At 41.4% G+C, this 14,030-nt stretch overlaps 1 pseudogene; it reads left to right on the top strand.

Moving 5' to 3' along the window:
* Window positions 1-14,030, top strand: part of LOC105056249 (uncharacterized WD repeat-containing protein C17D11.16-like) — a 76,254-nt pseudogene that overhangs the window by 58,242 nt on the left and 3,982 nt on the right.

Genomic DNA, 14,030 nt, shown 5'->3' with positions numbered 1-14,030 from the left:
AGATCACTTGGTGATTAGGGCTCACCCATGTCATTAGGTAAATCAGTTTGACTGATTTAGGTGCTCCTAATGCCAGCTTTAATTAAATCTTTTTTAATCTGACTTGGTGAAGTCAGTGGGAGGATTGAAATTAGTTGGATATTTTTTTCTCATCTATCCTTTAATAAAATCCTCAAAAAAAATTATTAGATTCCTAAAAATGATTAAGTTATATTGATAACTAAGTCATAGCCTCCCATTAAGTGAGTGATAATGAGTCCATTAGTTTAATAATTATTGGAGGCCCAAAGGCCTGGTGCTTATTGACTAATGGAATTATCATTCATAATATGATAATTTGGTTTGAGTCTTTCTGATGGTGATCAGGTTGGCCGGCCAAAGTCGGGCCTGATCATTTATTGGTCCGATTCACCAAATCAAATTATGTTAATGGTTGGACCTAACCAGATCTTTTCAGTGGAGGCCAAAGCCTACTGATTAGGTTCTGGGGCAAAATCAATTACTAGAAGTTGTTTAGAGAAACAACTGGTTATGAACCTACCCATAGATGCACATGGGTTGACCAACCAAAGTTGGGCTCGTGTGTAGTCTGTGTGGATTCTAGTACCCACTAAGGAATTAAAGTAATTCCTTGAATTGGAGGTTGAGGCTACTAGTTCGTAAAAATATCGAGAGAAACTTTAGACTAAAGTCCAAGTCTTTAGTATTTATAATTTATGTACTAATAGAGGTCTGGTTTTCCTTTATGCAGCTATGGCCACTACCCTGTCCCTCCGGTCATTATTAGATAATGACAAACTCATGGGACCTAATTTCGATAGCTGGTATCGAAAATTAAAAATCGTCCTTGAGCATGAGCGGATCCTTTATGTAGTAATGGATTTGACACCTGAGGAGCCAGCTCCGAACGTTAGAGGGACGGTACGAGATACTTATCAGAAGTGGCTCAACGACCGCACCACCGTTCGGTGCATTATGCTGGCGGCAATGAATGATGAGTTCAGCCGCAGGTTCGAGAACGCCCAGCCACAGGAGATGCTTCAAATATTGAACGATTCTTTTGGCACGCCTGATGACGTTGAAAGGCACAAAACTAGTTGTGCCATTTTCAATATCCAAATGAGGGATGGAGCCTCAGTCACTGATCATGTACTGTACATGATCGAAATGATTGAGCGCCTAAGTAAACTGGACTTTCCCCTGCACGAGCAGCTCGGTAAGGATGCGATCCTTAATTCATTGCCCAAGTCCTTCCTCCCCTTCCTTACTCATTTTCGGATGACAAAGCCTGCAGTGAACTACCACGGCTTGTTGGGATTGCTGCAGAACTTTAAGAAGGATCACCAGCTCCATAAGGAGTCGGTGAATGTAGTGGGAGGGTCTTCTTCTGATCGTCGACCCTTTAAGAAAGGGAAGAAGAAGAACAAGAAGAAGAAGAATAAGAAGGTGCAGCTACATGCTGGGATGTCTGCACAGGGTCAGATCAAGAAATGCAAGCCCGACCAGAGCCAGGCGGAGTGCTTCTTTTGCAAGAAGCAGGGACACTGGAAGAGAAACTATCCTCTATACATTGCCTCCCTGGACCCGAATAGGCCGAAGAAGAAGCAAGGTACTTATATGATAACACCTTGCAACTTTGCCATTTGTGATACTACTGCCTGGGTATTGGATACTGGAAGCCCTTATCATATTTGCAATTCGATGTAGGGTCTGCAGGTCAGTAGGAGATTTGATGAAGGTGATAGATTATTGAACGTTGGAGATGGAAACAAAGTTCCAGTTCTAGCATTAGGAATCATGAGCCTTGTAATCAATTCTCGAAATATAATTCTGAGTGAATGTCACTATTGTCCAAGCTTTTTATTAAATATTATTTCTGTAGGTCTTTTGGCCATGAACGGTTATCAATTTTTAATAAAAGAAAACATTTGTAATATCATTTTGAATGGTGTTATAATATTTGTTGGACAACTTAATAATGGAATTTACTTTCTATCACAACCTATTAATGTGGTTCAAACCTTCGGTAAACGCCCTAGAATAGATAATATGTCAGAAGTCTACCTTTGGCACTGTAGGTTAGGTCATATCAATAAGAACAGGATAAACAGATTGGCTCAAGAAGAAATTCTTGAAGTAGGTGATTGTGAATCACTTCCAACCTGTGAGTCCTATCTTCTTGGTAAAATGACCAAATCACCTCTTACTGGAAAAGGTGAGCGAGCCAGTGAACTCTTGGGTTTGGTACATTCTGATGTATGTGGACCCATGAGCTCAAGTGCAAGAGGTGGATATTTCTACTTCATAACCTTCACAGACGACCTATCGAGGTATGGGTATGTCTATTTAATGAAGCATAAATCGGAGTCGTTTGAAATATTCAAATTATTATGAAATGAGGTAGAAAAATAAACTGAAAAGTGTATTAAAACTCTTCGATATGATCGAGGAGGTGAATACCTTTCCAATGATTTTCTGACATATCTTGGGGAGAATGGGATTCTCTCTCAGTGGACTCCTCTTGGAACATCACAACATAATGGTGTATCTGAAAGGAGGAATCGAACCTTGTTGGACATGGTTCGATCCATGATGGGGTTTGCTGGTTTGCCGATCTCTCTCTGGGGATATGCGCTCGAATCAGCTTGTTACCTTCTAAATAGAGTTCTGAGTAAGTCTGTAACCAAAACACCATATGAGATATGGATAGGACGTAAGCCAGTACTCTCACACCTTAGGATTTGGGGGTGTCCGGCTTATGTTAAACGTTTAATTACGGACAAGCTTGGACCTAGGTCTGACAAGTATAATTTTATAGGGTACCCAAAAGAGACCAAAGGGTATTACTTCTACCTAGCTGATGAGCAAAAAGTGTTTGTCAGCCTTAAGGCAATCTTTTTGAAAAAGGAGTTCCTTGGTGAAGGGACTGTTGCCTCTAAGATCGAACTTGACGAAGTTCGACAGATGAAAAAATCGACACAAGTTGCTGAACCTGAACCAGATTTGGTTAGATCATATCTGGAGCCCATTGTTCAAGCACCCTTAAGACGATCTGGTAGAGTACCACGTCAATCGGACAGATACTATGATTTCTTGGTCCGGGACGGCGATCCTATCGAACTTGATGAAAACGATGAGGATCTGATCACCTACATGGATGCAATGCAGAGATCCAACTCTGAGAAATGGCTGGAGGCCATGAAATCCGAAATGGAGTCCATGAAGGTCAACGATGTGTGGACATTGGTTGACCCACCCGAAGGAGTAAAATCCATAGGGTGTAAGTGGGTCTTCAAGAGGAAGAGAGGCGCAGACGAAAAGGTAGAAACCTATAAAGCCCGTCTGGTTGTCAAGGGATATCATCAACGTTATGGTATAGACTATGACGAGATGTTTTCTTCTGTGGCAATGCTCAAATCCATTCGGATTATGCTTGCGATAGCTGCCCATCTGGACTATGAAATCTGGCAGATGGATGTGAAGACAGCTTTTCTAGACGGAGAGCTGGATGAAGAGGTGTATATGATACAACCTGAAGGATTCACATCCACAGATGAGTCTAAGGTGTGCAGGCTACAGAGGTCCATTTATGGACTTAAGCAGGCATCACGGAGTTGGAACATACGTTTTGATAAGACGATCAAGACGTATGACTTCGTTAAGAACGGAGAAGAGCCATGCATTTATAAGTGGGCTAATGATTCAGTAGTAGTATTTCTTGTATTGTATGTGGATGACATTCTCTTAATCGGGAATGATGTCCCTGTATTACAGGGAATAAAGATTTGACTGTCATCACAGTTCTCCATGAAGGATCTGAGAGAAGCTTCCTACATCCTTGGGATGAGGATCTATAGGGATAGATCTAAAAGGTTGCTTGGTTTATCTCAGTCCACGTACATTGATACTATGCTGAAGAGATTCAGCATGGAGAATTCCAAGAAAGACTATCTTCCGATAGGCCATGGAATTTCTCTCTCAAAGAGAGATTGTCTGACAACACCTCAAGAGAGAGAGCATATGGGTAGAATTCCATATGCTTCGACAGTGGGATCTATCATGTACGCCATGACATGTACACGACCAGATGTGGCATACTCACTAGGGGTAGTGAGTAGATATCAATCTGATCCAGGGGAGAATCACTGGAAGGTTGTTAAAACTATCCTGAAGTATTTAAGAAATACTAAGGACCAGTGACTTGTTTATGGTGAATCGGACTTGAGACTTATAGGGTTTACAGACTCTAGTTTTCAGTCTGATCACGATGACAGCAAAAGTGTGTCGGGATTTATTTTTACCCTTAATGGTGGGGCTATTTGCTGGAAAAGTTTCAAGCAGCATACAGTGACTGATTCAGTTTGCAAGGCGGAGTATGTCGCCGCATCAGATGCTGCCAAAGAAGCGGTGTGGCTGAGGAAATTTATCACCGAGCTCGGAGTAGCACCCTCCCTTGTTGGTCCAGTTCTGCTCTACTGTGACAGCTCTGGAGCCATTGCTCAGGCGAAGGAACCAAAGGCACACCAGCGGACGAAGCATATTCTGCGTCGCTACCATCTCATCCAAAAAATTATGGATCGAAGTGACGTCGATCTTCAGAAGATCGACGGGAAGGAGAACCTGGCTGACCCATTCACTAATACCATTGCGGTGAAAGAGTTCGACAACTACAAGTCGAAGATGGGTATTAGATACTGCACCGATTGGCTTTAGGCCAAGTGGGAGATTGTTGGGAATAGTGTCCCAAAGCCAATCATCAGCCTGATGACGGTTGTGCTCATTTTTATATTTGTACATAAATTATGAATTAATAAAAATTATTTTGATATTTTTCATCACAAAATGTTTCATCTTCTAATGAACTCCTATGTTGTGGTGAAGTCCTTAGGACTATTTAGACTCGACAAAGGAGGATTTATCATTTAGTCCTTAAATCTATTCGCGACCAAATGATACGTTGTTACCAAGGACAACAACGTTTATCAAGCATAGGTCGTTGTGTGCCATATAGGTTGGTTGTCCTCTTAACCAATGAGTGTGGAGACACTGGTATGGCATACAGGTGAGATGTAAGAGTACATCTGCACTGAACGTGACCGACTCTGGAGCTATTTCTACTGTCAAGATTTGCTCCGATGGAATATGGGTATAAATATCCCTCCGACCTGAGACCGTCATGGTGACTTACAAACAACTCACTGCACTTAGGCACTGGACTATCTGAATTTTTAATTCAGTGACGGAAGGCTGTTGGATGTAGTCAAGTACTTGACTTGTTGGTGCGTGTGTCAAGATGGAATTGACCACTCCAGTTTAGGAGCTGTGTACAGTCGTATTTCAATTTAGCAAAATCTTGGCCAGGGTAGTCATTGTGAGGAGTCACAGGACTGTTTGAGTTGAGCACGATTCGGATGATCTGATCAGGGTTGATAGTTTAACCCTGAGTCATCCTAAACACAGGGGTCAAAAGGATGAATTATACAGTAACCATATTCATATAGGTTCTGAGTGTTGCGATTGCGACTCTTCGACCTATTCAGACATCGGGTACCATTGCTAGATGATCACTTCGATTAGTACAGGAATTGGTTCCTGTGCTACCGGCTTAGGTTCGAACCTGTGGGCTCACACACATTAGAGGTTCCTATCTGATCTGATGGCTGATGTAGAATCCTACATGTTTGAGACTCGATGATCGAGAATCAGGATTCTCTGATCATGAGTTTCACATATTATGGGTACCGGGGTCAAGAGTCTCACTGGTTGGGACTTTTCGATCAGGGTTACATATCGATGAATTCTGATGCCCGATTGCCTATCGAATTTGGACTCAGTATTTATGAGAGATTTAATTAGTGATTTGATCGCTAATTAACTCAATTTGATTGAGTAATTATTTTTGGATCAAGTCCAATTGAATTGGATTCAGTTGGGTTTGACCCGATTAGGTTAAGAGTTGACCTAATCGTCAAGATGGTTTGGTCCCTGATTTGATCAGGAGTTGGACTTAGTCAATTTTTGATTTGATTAAGATTTTATTGAGCCTAATTAATCCTAATTAAGTTGAATTTAAATTAGTCTAATTGGACCTAACTTATTTGGTTCAATTAGGTTGGTTTAAATAATTAAACCACCTTGACCCAATCTCCATGCGCCACCTCACTTCCATTGCACCCATTTGAATTCATGAGAAGGAACTTCTCATAAATTTTTCCTCACGCCAAGCCCTCTCCACACCCCACTTTAATGTGCCATATGAATGGATAAGGATGATTGGTTGGCCATTCAAATTCAAAATAAAGTTTGAATTTGAATGGGCAATCAATCTTTGCGCCTTATCCCTTTTTTTACGCCCCATTTATTACATGAGAAAAAGTTTCTCATGAAATTACTCCATGCATATTTTAAGCCATGCCTCATGCCTTTAGTGGATAAGGGATGAGTTGGTGTCCATTTGAATTCAAAATTTGATTTGAATTCAAATGTGCAATTACTCATCTTTATCCTTTCTTTTGGATAAGACGTTTGACGTTGTTATAAAAGGAGGAGAAGAGTGGGGCGTGCAAGAAGAAGATTTTTGGAGAAAAATTTTGGAGCGTGAGAAGTCTTGTGCGTGAGAAGGAGTCCATATCCTTCCAAGAGAAAAAAAAAGAAAAGAAAGAAAAAGTGGGTGCAAGGTTTCTGGTGAGTTCCCTAGAGTTTTAGCCTGGGGTTCGGAAAGTGAGAAAGTGAGCTACGAGTGTCGTGAGCCCACAAAATCTCAGAGAGATCTTCAACATCCTCTCAAGCACATCTGTTGATGATCCAGAGCATCCGAAGAATCGACAGACATCGATTGAAGGAGTTCGATCAGCATCAGCCGTCAAAAGGGCTCTACAACAAGCTAGCACTCGTGAGGAGTCGATCAGATCGGGAGCTTCGTGTAGATGATCCACAGAGGCCAGACATACTGTGTGGCTGCATCGCAATGATCAGACTCTTCCGACGGTGATCAGATTACGACGATCTACTATCCGCACAAAGGTATTGTGTTCTGAACACATTACAATAAAGTGTTTATTGTTCAAATTCAAATTTTAAATTTAAATGCATGCATGCTATATATCATATTTAGATCCTGGTGTAGGATTAATTCATGTTAATTAATTAGATTAATTAATATTTTTTCACTGTAAAATCATGATTTTGAAAAAGTTTTAAAATTACCATTTTACCCCTGCACTAAATTTTCTCACATCCAAGTCCAAGATGAGAGACTTGAGCAACATCAAATGTTACCAGTGTGATGAGGCATCTAGCCAAAGATTGCCCTCAACTCAGGGGTCGAATGAGGGCTACTACAACGACAACCGATAGTGAGTCAGAGGATGATGTCTTAGAGATATCTGATGAGGTATCTACTTCTTTCAAGTAGTGGATTTTAGATTCTGCATACATCTATCATGTATGTTGCAGAGAGGAGCAGTTTGACTTTCTGAAAAACAGTGAGGGTACTGTTTATCTACCAAATGGATCGAGCTGTGCGATCATAGGCATCGGGATAGTTAGCTGGAGGACACATGATGGTGCAGTGAGAAGATTGGGGGAGGTCCGATACATATCCAATTTCAGGTGAAATCTTATCTCACTAAGTAGACTGGATTCGAGAGGCTACAGGATGGTAGTTGATGGAGGAATCCTCAAGATGTTGCATGGCGATAGGATTATTCTGGAGAGAACAAAGAAGACGAGAGGACATTACTATCTGACGGGGAGCCCAGTGTGAGGTGGAGCTTCAGGAACCAGGAGGAGCCCAGAGTGAGGTGGAGCTCCAAGTGAAGGTGGATCAGGCACTAGATGGGAGACTCGAGAGGATGAGAAGCGATATTACAGGGTGAGATTTCTATTGCCACAAAAGATTTCTCCGAGCAGATCTTTGGTCAGAGTGGACACGTCTATGATGGAGGTAGGATCGAGCGGCTGGCTCGACTTCCATGTTTGCCCATCTATGAGACAGCAAGCATACCCCAGGGCATGGGGGTGAGATGGATCACAGGCTCTCAGAGATAGATGGAGATCGAATATCGAGTCGAAATAGAAATTGTTGAGATTTGACGTCTCAAGATTCGATCCATATTGAGCCCACAATGAGGTCCAGGATGACGAATGGAGTCCAACGAGCTTAAAAACAACCCAAATAGAGGTCGGCAGTGGGCTGACGTGGCACGATCGGGCCCGATGGAGACGCACGCATGCAGGGGCCGCACCTAGGTGGGCCCAGCACTAGTGCATGTGTGGGCCAGCCCAGCACGTGTGAGCGCCCAGGCCCAGCACTCTTGCATAGTCCATCATGGACCGTGGGGTGCTGGGCGGTCCATGGGGCTGTATGAACCGAACATGCGGTCCACGCATGGTCCAGAGGAGTTTTTATGCAAACCGACGGTCCAGCTTGCAGTCGATCACGATCGAATAGTTGGAACTCAATCTGGGTGTGATCAAGCAAGATCAAAGGCTGTTTTGCATGATTGGATGGCTTTGATGAGAGCCGATCATGATCGAACGGCCACGGATGGTTTTAAGATTGATTAGGACTCTATATTCCTACTTTAACAGTATTTTTGAGATTCTGGAGCCTATATAGCTCCGATTGACGAGTTGTTTATTGCATTGGAGAGCTAGTGACGTCTTAAAGGTAGAAAGACTTCAAGAGAGATTTTAGAGAGCTTTTGTTAGAGTTTTGAGATTTTTTATTGAGAGACTTTTGTACAAGGGTTAAGTGATGAGTTTTTTTATATTAATTATGTTTTATTCTCTCATAATGAAGCTTGCACATCTCGTGAAGGTAGGTTTGAGGTCAAGCCACGTATTTGTATTGTATTTCTTATTTTGTTTCTTCTTTCTTTCTGCTACACCTATGGTACCGGATCCTACGCAACATCCTCCTCATCTCGCACCTTCGCTTCAGTATGCCCAGCTCACAATGGCCTCTGCTGCCTCCAACCTTGCCCTCCTCTTCCTCATCCTCCACCTCCGTGGTGACCCAAAATCCACATGGCGGTGCCCCACGTGTGAGTGCCTCTCTGGCTAGGCTCTCCTAGCCTGCCTCACTACACCTAGCTACGTTCGGATGCAAATCACCACCCTTGTCTACATCTTCCCCTCCTCCCTCAGTTTCGACGTCTCCACCGAGGTTGGCAATGAGCTGGGTGCCAATAGCCCGGCCTACACCCGCACTTCCGTCGCGGTCTCAATGGCACTCTTGGCCATGATGGGGTCCACAGCGATGGGGTTCACTGCGGGGATGCGAGAGCAGTGGGGGCGGCTGTTCACTGACGACGGGGAGATGCTCTGGCTGACAGCAGTGGTGCTATCGATCGTGGGGCTGTGTGAGCTGGGAAACTGCCAGCAAATGGTGGGGTGTGGGGTGCTGTGGGGGAGTGCACGGCCGACCCACATGGGGGGCATCAACCTTGGGTCCGATGAGTGCCGGTGGCACCGAATAAACTGCACTGAATCGAACCAAATAATTCGGTTCAGTGCAGTTCGATTTTTGTTAATTTTGGATTCGATTCGGTATCTTTTTTTTCTTATTTGATTTTTTTTGGTTTGGTATAATTCGATGCAGTGTAAACCAAACTGCACCGAATTACACCCCTACTATCAACAGCTCCCATTGTTCAGAGACCTCCATGTCCTTCAATCGGAGGAAGACTTCTCAATCACTGATGTCTATCTGGTCATTATCATTCAGGCCTAGTCTGGGATATTCCCATGCAGAGGGAAAACTCCAAGCCGATGGAGAAGAAGCGAAGAAAAATTCATTCTTCCATCCATGGATGGAAGAAGAAAGGTCAGAGATAAGTCAAAGATCCTGTCTCGAAATAAAAAACCACCAATCCCTGGCCTTAGGATGGGGTTGGAGAGCAAAAAATATTCGAAACAGTGACGGATGAGGGTTGGTCAGGAAAAGATGGTTGAGCAGAGCAAAGAAAATGATAAGCCAAATACCATTCGGTGCTAACTGAGCTAGACAGATCCCACAATAATCGAATAGATTCCAGACAAACTTTAGAATCAAAAAGTGAAAACCTGCTCAGAGGTCCTCCACATAAGCCGCTACCTGATCGGGAGGAAGAGAATTCATCCAACCACTCAGACCAGGTGCTGAAAGTCAGAACTGATTCAGGATATGGTACTGCTCCCAGAGCTGAACGACATCGAATTCGGACAAGGAAGAAACTTCCACATCTGGACCTAGAAGGAAATTGTCAACCGAATCACCCGATTGACTATCTTGAGGAGGTTCTGCAGGTCCATCTACCAGTTTCTTACCCTTCCTACTCCTATCGGAAGTCATTATCAGAGAAAAAGAAAGATAACAAAGAATGAAGGGAAGATGAAGGAACTTGAAAGCAAGACTGAACTCTAGAAAACCTGAAGAAGGAAGAAGAAAATAACTCCCTACAACCACAGCACCCAGTTCTCTGTCGCAGCAGAAGCATGCTTCTCAATCGTAGCAAAAGATCCAAATGATAGGGACGACAGACCTTATATAGGCCTCTCAATGGCTGAGATGACTTCATGTAAATCAAGGCTCCTCTAGATTTTGACACATGGCATCATCTGAATCATACAGTGTTCGGACTTCTCGATGCACCGACTGTCAGATCGTGACACGAAGGCACAATCCACATGAATCGTTAGGGGCCAACAACCATTCGACGTATGGTAGCGCCCGACCAGCTAAAATCAAATTAAGTCATATCTTTCCACCGTCTAGTCACCTGTAACATTAAATAACCATCTCCTCGAAGTGATACTTTAATGATAATTACACGACCTTCGAAATAACAAAATGGCTGACGGTTCAATTTTCAAAAAAAACATAAATACCAGTAGCCAAAGTGACCGCAGAATTCAGTGCCAAATCATAATAGAAGATACTCCCATTGTCCAATGTATCAAGTCACCTTGAACTAGGGAGTGGGGGGCAACTGTTGGGAAAACCGATTCTGCTACCCCAACTCACACTCGACGACGATATCTCTGACTCGACTGCGGCATCTGACTACGTGTCGCCGATCGATCTCCACCCGAATGGTCAAGAAAGTCAGCAACTCAACACACCAATTGCTTAGTGATATCAACACTGAATACCTATCAGCTTATAACCATTCATACTGACTGATAATGGTCAAGCTGATTATCGAATGACTGACTGTCGATGGGTTCAATGATCGAATGCTGATTGGTAACTTCTAATCAGCCTTTCATGACACCATCAACATATCTTGATATCAAGTCGGCATTGGCAGGCCTAATTGACATTCGATTGGTATCTACCATGTTATCGGTGACACACTCGACAATTTCGACATAATATTGACAACACCGACTACCAATCGGCATCACTGATCCTCAGTTGGCTTATCAGAAACCATCAGCCCAATAAGCGTTTAACGGTTACTTCCATGATTAGGCCATTAACTACCCACTAAGTAGGCATTAATTGCCCACTCCATGACATCACAATGCCGGAATAAGTGGGATCCCACATGCATAACCGCCACAGACAGTTACCGATCGCTTGCCTATAAAAGAGAGATAAATGAACAGAGATGGTAAGTCAATTCTAAAGGCAGAAACTCTGTTAATTTGAATTCACTACTGTTCAACCAACTCTCTATTTCTAATTTAAGCATCGGAGAATCTCCGTTGGAAATAATTTTCATCAGTGCGGATGTTGTTTTGCAGGTTGCTCTCGAGTGGAGGTAGGCACATCGGGAATTTGGCCGCAACAATCAGGATGTCATCCTTCCAGCTTTACCCCTCTGCACAGCTTGGCTTGATTGTAAGCTTAAAAGTGGTGATAAAAGTAGCCTTGTCTTTCACCTGCCTTTTTAAATGTGATCCCTCTCATAGTGGACTGAGCATGGAACTCTAATTAGATAATATCTGATCATATCCTTGGAACCTGATAATAGTTCTGTCCTTGGTCTTGACATCGGCAGGGAATTTAATGGCTATGGGCTCAATGGAACCTGCTATTGAAATATGGGACCTTGACCTTGTATGTCTATTATAATCAGAATCTTGTTGTTTGATGTCATTTTTTATAATACTTGGTATTTTCAAATAAATATTTTTGTTTCTGTCCTTTGAAGATGAGGCAACATACATAACTTATAAAATCGATATTCTGTGCTTTATGTTTCACAGGTTGATGAGGTGAAACCATTTATGGAATTGGGAGGTGTTTCAAAGAGAAAGAAAGGAGGTAGAAAGGTATGCCATAAGTTACTATTGAAAAAGAATATTTTCATGGCATCGAAATTTGATTAATGGTATTCATCTGCTTCTAAATGTGCTTTCCTGCTATGTATTATTACTGCATAATGATAATCATTCTCCTCCAGCATCTTTTTTTGAGGATTACATATAATCTTGTGGTTTATCTGTGTATTGATTGGCATCAACATTTTCAGCAATGACTTTATTTAGTAAGAAAAGGATAGCCATGTGGCTTCCTAGATTTTACTAGAACTATCCTTTGATATACTGTTTAAGTATGCAGATATTTGACGTGAACTTAACTTTTATGATTTTATCATTGACATCGAAACATTGGAAAATTGTACATAAGCATGAAATATGAACGTGGATTTGTTGAAGTTGCAGATAATGTGTTAAATTTTAGTAGTTTGGATGTCATTCTTTTTGCTTGTAACTGATTTTGTGTGGATTTTTACTGACAATGAGCTTGCATGGAGGCCCATTGGCATTATGGTTATTAACTGATTATTTGGATTTGCACCTGTAGACATCAACTAAGTACAAAAAGGGCAGTCATAGAGACTCTGTACTTGGTCTGGCATAGAACAAGGAGGTGAGGTAAGCACATGTATTGTTGACGATGCAGATTCTTTGTCGGTCGATGTGTTATTCTTTACTATATTAATATTCGCGCTTGTCTTGTGTTTTAGGAATGGCCTAGCTAGTGCAAGTGCTGAATACTTTTATAATATAAAGAACACAGAAATTTGGTGCAGTCAATATTTTGAATACTTTAATCCATTTCTCTTTCCTTGTGCTCTCCATCTTCTTGTGACCCTTTTTTTTTTTGACAATTTTTTTTTTTTTAATTTTTTTATGTTCACTTATTCTGTAGAAAAAAATACTGTCAATCTATATATATATATATATATATATATATATATATATATATATATATATATATATATATATATATATTAAAGTTCACTTTAACCCTTAAGATCTTCCATCAATTTTATATATGCACATGATATGTTTTAACGTGAGTTTAACACTATTAAACCATATAGGAAAATTTCTAATAGTTAGGTAGTTGAGATGATCTCAGAGATTCTTGAGATCCTTTAGGTTCTTTTCTACTCATCTATTAATCCTTTTGAAAATATGTCTGAGATTTTGAAACCAGGCTCTTTGGGTTTTAAAATATGGCCTAGCATCTTGGGCAAGGCTCTTGAAACATGTAGGTGACCATAGTTACCCTGTCCGGCAGTTTGATACATTGCAAACATAAAATTATACATTTTATATGAAGGCTTATTTGATGAATACCTAAATGAGTTAAATTTCTCAATCCTAGTACTTAAAATGTGTCTCATAAATTGTTTCTATATATTATCTATTTGTATATCTAAATGGTTCCAACCGTTTATCATCAAACTTCCCTATGAAATTGGTATTAAATTGTAGAGTATATGAATTTAATATAATTAATATTTCTTACCCTAGTCCAAGTGGATCCAATTACCTATTAAGTGGCCCCACATGATAGGCATCTCGAGGATTGTAGGACTATAAATGTATTTGGTCAGATTTGGACTAAGAATGGTCTCCATATTGCTCATGTTGACCTTAAATGTGAGAACAAGGAGTGGGAGCTGGTGCAGGTCAAGGAAGCTGATATTTTTAAAATACTTTGAAGTCACGAAGTATTTGAGGAATGAGGGTCATTTCATGTTTTGGGGAAGTTTCCAAAGTTGCTATGATAGCTGATTGAAGTC

The sequence above is a fragment of the Elaeis guineensis genome, chromosome 13 (genome assembly GCF_000442705.2).
Source record: "Elaeis guineensis isolate ETL-2024a chromosome 13, EG11, whole genome shotgun sequence".
NCBI lineage: Eukaryota > Viridiplantae > Streptophyta > Magnoliopsida > Arecales > Arecaceae > Elaeis > Elaeis guineensis.
The sequence above is the reverse complement of the archived record's forward strand: the minus strand, read 5'-3'. Positions and strand labels throughout refer to the sequence as shown.